Here is a 6,933-nt window from a genome sequence, read left to right on the forward strand (position 1 = left end):
TTTATTCAGACCGAGGCTGCGGGGGATGAAGACATACATTAGACAAACATCGATGTGTTTTGCAGCACATTCCTGTGTTTATGTCGTGAAGGTTTTCTTCTTTATAACAAGGTCTGTGTGTGAATGAATGGTCCCACAGTTTGCAGACAGGGCCCTGGCAGGTAGTGCCACACATTATCATGCACGGCCCAGACAGACGTGTCAAATGAATTATGGCCTGGGATTTCAGATCCTGGGTTGGACTTGCTCCTTGCATTAGCCGTGTCAGCGGTGAAATGATTTAGCATTTTTCGACTCGCTCACAGTTACCAGGAGGTCTCTTTGTGACCGTGCGGTTGGGTAGCCGTGTCTTCGAAAAAAGATCACTAGCAGATGAAACAAAAAAAGCTTTTTGTGCGTCTGGATTCACAAACTTAGGTTTTTAGATTTTTTCATGAGATCATTAAAAACCACAGTGTGTTTTCTTAACATCTTCGTCACTGAAGCTTTATGTTCTAAATCAAATCTCTTGGATGCACTGAAAGCACCACATTGACTAGCTGGGATCTATTTCCAAAGGGATTATTCAGTTAGTCAATATATAATAAGACGTGGCAAATTATTAATAGGTTTCAAAACATGTTCAGATGTATTTTTATTACTTCGGGGGTTGCTTTTTAGAAAGTGTTTGAAAAATAGAAATCACATTTAAAATCCATTTATCATCGAATTCCACCAAACTAATGCCTGCTTTCTTCTAATTAATGACAGCTTCGTCCGCTGCTGTTTGGGCTCTGCTTGATGTCGAAAAGCATTAAACAAAGCAACAATAGTTGGGTAAACAGAGGCTAGGTTATGCATATGTCAGCGTCGGTGCAGAGTCTGAACGTGTTTTGGAGCAGGACAATGTGGTCATGTTGCAGTTATCCCAGAGACTTTGTTGTACCCACTGAGCTGAATCCATGGTAACTCATTATCAAGACAAGAGAGGTTTCTGACCTTCTTTTTTTTTTTCACCAGGCAGCGAAGTTCAAACAAGCACACCGGTGGCTCCTGGAAACACAAAAACACCGGATTTGCATGTTGGCAGCGTGACGACACTGTTTGAAATAGTTCGAGGGTCTTCTAATACACTGAACTCGCTTCGGATTCCGCTTTAGTCATCTGTTGATTCGCGCCGTATCGCTCCCCACCGCTGCTCGCGCCGCCGAGCACGCTTGCGTTCGTCGGTCTATTAAACAGTAGGTTAACAAATGATGTCCTCCGTGCTTGAGATGAGGGGAAAATTAGTCATAATGTGTCCTGCTCTTATGGTGGCCTTAATTAAAACGTCAGAGGCCTCGACATCAGTCACAGCTCAAGCGCCGGGTTAGCCCGTTGATTATTTCTCGCATCAGCCGGGCTCTTATGACGCTAATTATATTGTAAATAGTATATAATTAAAGCTCAGACAACCCAATTAAAGCGAAGAGACGCGAAAAACGAGACGCTCTTTTGATTCTTTATGATTCTTTCACTTTTTATTCCAAATTAGCCTAGTTGTTGCCATTAAATAACAATCCACTTATGCATATTAATGCAAGAACAAATGTTGTGAGTGAGCGTCGTGCTGGCCCTCAGGCGGCGCAGGAGCCACTGTATTCCCAGCCTTATTACACATGCCTAACACTGACTGATGTTCCTAAATTAATGCCAGCAGCAGCTCACAGCCACTCTTCCCCTGCTTTATGTGCTGAGTCCAGCCTTTATCCTGGTTTCACATCTTTTCCCCGCTCTACCTGTTGCACCAACAGCCTCCTCTTAGCCTCCAGTCTATTTTAGTTCAAATTGGCAGGCTGAATTATTAAAACCAGATCCATTATGTGCCTGTGTGTTAATTATTAATTGTTCAGCGGGCTCTGGCAGATCAGAGAAAACCCTTAAAAAAGGGCTTAGTTTCTGATTGCCTACTCACTGCAGAAGTCTTTTAAGACAATTGCATTCCATAAGCACCGAGCAGGGATCCTGCTCCATCCAAAGCATGCATGATTTATTCGCCCATATGTGTGTTGCATCTGTTCGGCATGCAGTTTGTAACTCGCGAGCCAGAGCGGCGGAACCAGAGGAGAGCTCAAAGAAAAAAGAAAGGGAAAAAGAAAGAAAGAAATGATCATTACTGACTCGTACGCCTGCCGGAGCCACTTGTTAACACACGCAACGTTTCCAGCTTCCGAGTGTCCATTAGCAGTCAGCGCCGCCCACCGCCTCGGTTACGCAACATCTCAGGAGAAGAGTGAGACGAGCCCCGAGTAACTCGGATGAAAGATGAAACCGCACAGTGTGCTCGTCCTGAAAACGCTGTTGCTGATTTTCCTCAGCTCGGTGAAGTGGTTCCAGCGGCTCGTTTTTTGAGAGGTTTTTCTTTCAGAACACAAAGCGTCGCAGGATTTCTGCTTTGTTGTTCTGCTGTCAGTGGAGGCAGATTATATTACAAAACTGGGAGTAATTTGTAGAGAACAAAAAAGTCGTTTGAGCCATACCTGTAATACTTTTGGTCACAATCAAAAGGCTGTTTACTTTTTTAAGAAAGGATTGTTTCACATTCAGGCTGGGTGATATGGCTGAAAAATGTATCCTGATATAAGCGTTTCAAGTTGGTCAATATCTATATTTATTTACTTTTTTTTCTTTTACCTATTAAAGTAAAAGAGGATAAAAAAGGCTGATTATTACTGCAAAACTTGTGACTTTCCTCTTTTATCCACAATTTCCTCTTGAGATGTTGCACTCCATGTCATTCTTTTTGTTTAAGCAGTTATGACACATGTTACTCAACAGGTTGTTGCTAACTTACCAATGAGTTAATGTGTTAGTTGATGCCTCCAACCTTGCTTAGCTGGGTTGTGAGACGTCGAGCAGCTAATACCTGTCCTCTGCCTACATCCCCCAGAATGCTGTGCGGTTCTGGATCGAAGCTCAGTTAAATTATCAACATTCTATCGAACATATTGTAGGGGTCACCTCGAGTCAAATTATCAAGGAACTATCTTGGACTCTCAGTCCTCTGATGGGCCTTCTAATGGACAAAAACTCTGTTCCACTTAGAAGGCCCATCAGAGGACTGAGAGTCCAAGATAGTTCCTTGATAATTTGACTCGAGGTGACCCCTACAATATATTTTTAATTGATATTAGTCATGTGTCTGTTGCGATATTCAGGCGTTTAGGTAGGGTTTGGAAGGAAAACGTCGACACTTTAAGCCATTCACCCGTCCACCCCTGCTTATAAAGTTTACAGAAACTTACAAAATTTACGTAGGTAAAAAGTTACAAACAAACCAGGACAAGAGATTGTGAAAACAACACACAAGCACTAGTGGTGCAACAATACAGGATATTCACGGTTCGGTTCAGTTTGATACTTTAGTCTCACGGTTCGATATTTTTCTATACAAAAAAGAGAAATTTCCATGCCCCTTTTAACTTGTAATTTATTCATATTAATTATGAACATTTGTTTAGCCTCAAAAGTACAGTTTTTTTAAATAAATGTTGCCGAAACAGCAAGTTTCTCAGTGGATCTGCGCTCAAAAATGCAGCCTAGGTGGAGTAGTCGAACACAGATCCACTGATCCTTTAACACAGAGCATCTTCAGAAGACAAGCTGATAAAGTAAATTTTTAAAATCTGTATTGTTTGATACAAGTGTGTATTGAACCTAAAGCACTGTTCGATACGGTTCGATATGTTCGATAAGGGTACATGTATTGTTGCACCCCTAACAAGCACAGATACTGCAGCTTTAAAATCGCTGCCCACCTCCTCTATCCAAGCCAGTTTATTTTATTTCCATTGTGTGTCTTCCTCTGGCTTCAGAAAACAAACACACCGCTTACGAATTTTTTACAAAATTTACGTAAAGTTACGAATGGACTGGGAGCCGAGACTGTGAAAATAACAAACAGCAGCTTCGGAAGTTGTAAAACTTCCCACTGCCTCTATCCAAGCTGGCACAATTTATTCCTTATATGTTTTCCTCTGGCTTCATAAAATAATTACGGTAAAAATTAAAAAGAAGCCTCTCGACAAACCCGAAGATCGACGTGGTGCCCTAAGTGCGTTGCCAGCTGAAAGAGAGCGTCGTAAAACCAAACAGGGCATCGTTACAACGCCTCTCTGGCTAAATGTCTTGCGATATATATTGTTATAGCCCTATTTCACATAGCAGTCCTTTAGTTTTTGCAACTTTGCAGTAAAGTGACCACATAAACTCTCCTTCCACACACACACACACACAAACAAAAAAAATAAAATAAAATTAAGAAGGTCCTCTGGATGGGTTCTTTTAATGAAAAGTTTTGTCTCTCCTCCAAGAGACTTCTTTAGTCTAGGGAGTTTCAGCTAAACTCAGCTCTACACGGTAGACCAATGGGTTTAATGATGACAATCAACACTGTTTGAAAAACATTTAATTAAAGAAGAACCCGTCCAGAGGACCTACTTAAATTTTTTTCTACTTGAAATACTGAGATGCATCAGGACATCTCCTTCCACACATTTTCACATTTTATGTTTATCTTTTCTTATGGAAAGGCAAACCAAACAGCAGAAAAGCAAATATAATATGTCCTAAGTGTACATAGATTGTAGAGACACAATAAATGGTATCTTTTATAATCTAATTAAATTTTTTTTGGCTTAATGATGTGTTAAACTGTATTTTGGAAGGTGTTTTACGTTTTGTTTTATTTGTTCCTGTTAAAACCAAAGCAAAAAAAACAACAGCATACCGATGTAATACTCCAAAATGTATTGTCTACCTTTGGAAAGAATCTGCTCTAATTTTACCAACCTATGAAGGTCACTTGTTCACTTTGAACCTTTCAGCTCATAAAGTAACAAACAAACTGATTTCCTGTGAACAGAGTTTTAATAAAAGGTGTAACTGAATTAGGACATGACAGGAAATCACTAATGTAGCTTTTTATTGGTTTTTATTGCACTTTTACACTGAAACACACATTTGTTTTTCCAATCTGGTGGCAATTAGAAGTGTTTGTGTCATATTTTAATCCCTCCCTGGATGGTTTTTTGATACATCTAACATCAAAAACTTGACTGAAACCATAAAGTATTTTGTCTGTGATTTTTCTTTATCGCCTAAATCTTATTAACTGAAAGTAGTTCAGAGAATTTAGACTAATCTGATTGTTTAAACACGTTTCCCTACAATCACTAGCTGCACACCTTTCACAGCATCTGAGCTAAACAAACAAAATGTTGCGTTTAAAAGTATTTTATTATTGTAGCTGAAGGATTTCCTTTCTGCCTGATTACATACAGATTTTCCACAGTGCTTGTTTGCTTGACGGGAGTTTTTATGACAACATGACATGTAGTTAATAGAAAACTGTAACTCTGGAAGCTTTGGGAGGTGTGTTTCTTCTCATCTGACTGCAGGCGGTTACAGTAAAAGATTGTGCTCTCAGGTGAAACCCAATATTGTTTTTTTTTTTTTTTTTACTGACAGCTGCTGCAGTTTTATGTTTTTGCCCATGCTGGTCCAATATAAGCATTTAATTGGTTTAAATTAGAGCTGCACAATATTGGAAAAAAACTGACATTGTAATTTTTTTCTAACCCTGCGATCAGACATTTAGCTAGAGGGGCGTCTGTTCAGGTTTACGACGCTCTCGTTCAGCTGTCGATGCCTCAGGATGCCCTCAGGGCACCATGGCAATTTTCGGGTTTGCTGAGAATTGTTTTTTCTACACTACGTAAATTTAGTAAACTACGTAAGCAGCGTGCTGGTGTCTGCAATTATTTTATGAAGCCAGAGGAAGACGCATAAAAAATAAACTGCGCCGGCGTTGGTAGAGATATTAGGTAGCAATGTTCCAGCTACAGTAGCTGTTGTTGTGTGTTGTTTTCACAATCTCTGCTCCCGGTCTGTCCGTAACTTTTTGTACATTTCATAAGCGGCGTGGGGGGTGACCACAGTTATTTTATAAAGCCAAATGTGTTGGCTTGTATGGAACTTTCAAGTTTTTGGTCTGTGGGAGGAAATTGGATTACCCGGAGAAAACCCACGCTTGCACGGAGAGAACGCGTAAACTCAGCAGTTCATCAAAATAAAAGCCATAACACAGCACCATTTAGTGCAATAACTTATGGTTTAGTGGCTTGACTTGGTAGTAAGAAAAGGGGGCTTTGAGGAAAATTGGTTGGGAACATCACAGGACGTGCAACTAGGGCTGCCACAAATGATTATTTTAATAATCGATTAATCACCGATTATTTATTCGATTAGTCGAATAATCGGATCATACGTTAATTGAATATAAAACATACAGCTTATCACGTCAGAATGCAGCTGCTATTGTATAACCATGGTTAGATTTTAGCAATATGCTAACTAAAAATAATTGCTGTGGAAGTCAAGTCCTGCAGATATTGCACAGGTTTCTCTTTCATTTTCTTAAAATGATCCCACACTTTTGAGCTTCATTGTCAGGTAGCCATGATCCCAGAGCCTGTCTGTATAATGTCTTGTGACGTCCACGGCCTACCCCAGTTACCACTACTGTGCATGTGTGTCAAGGACAGAAAGGCAGATGTGGCAGTGGAATGTGTCAAAGCAGTTTGGAGAGAAAAACAAAGTAAAGAACAACAACAAAAAAAAGAAAACAATTAATCGATTATTAAATTAGTCATCGATTATTTTAATAATCGATTAGTCGTCAATTAATCGTGGCAGCCCTACGTGCAACTATTGCGTACATTGTGATGACGATGCTCAAACAATATACCGTGCAGCTCTAGTTCAGGTCTAATTTATTAGCTGATTTAGGGTCCAAACATGTTGATTGTTTGTGCACACAAACCTGCCCGATAAAACTGATTCTGAGGACAACAGGATGTGAAACAGCTAGAACTCCTGCTTGTTTCAGCTTGTGTTTTGTGTTCATCTGTGCAC

This window comes from Austrofundulus limnaeus, unplaced genomic scaffold (genome assembly GCF_001266775.1).
Source record: "Austrofundulus limnaeus strain Quisiro unplaced genomic scaffold, Austrofundulus_limnaeus-1.0 Scaffold8, whole genome shotgun sequence".
Taxonomy (NCBI): domain Eukaryota; kingdom Metazoa; phylum Chordata; class Actinopteri; order Cyprinodontiformes; family Rivulidae; genus Austrofundulus; species Austrofundulus limnaeus.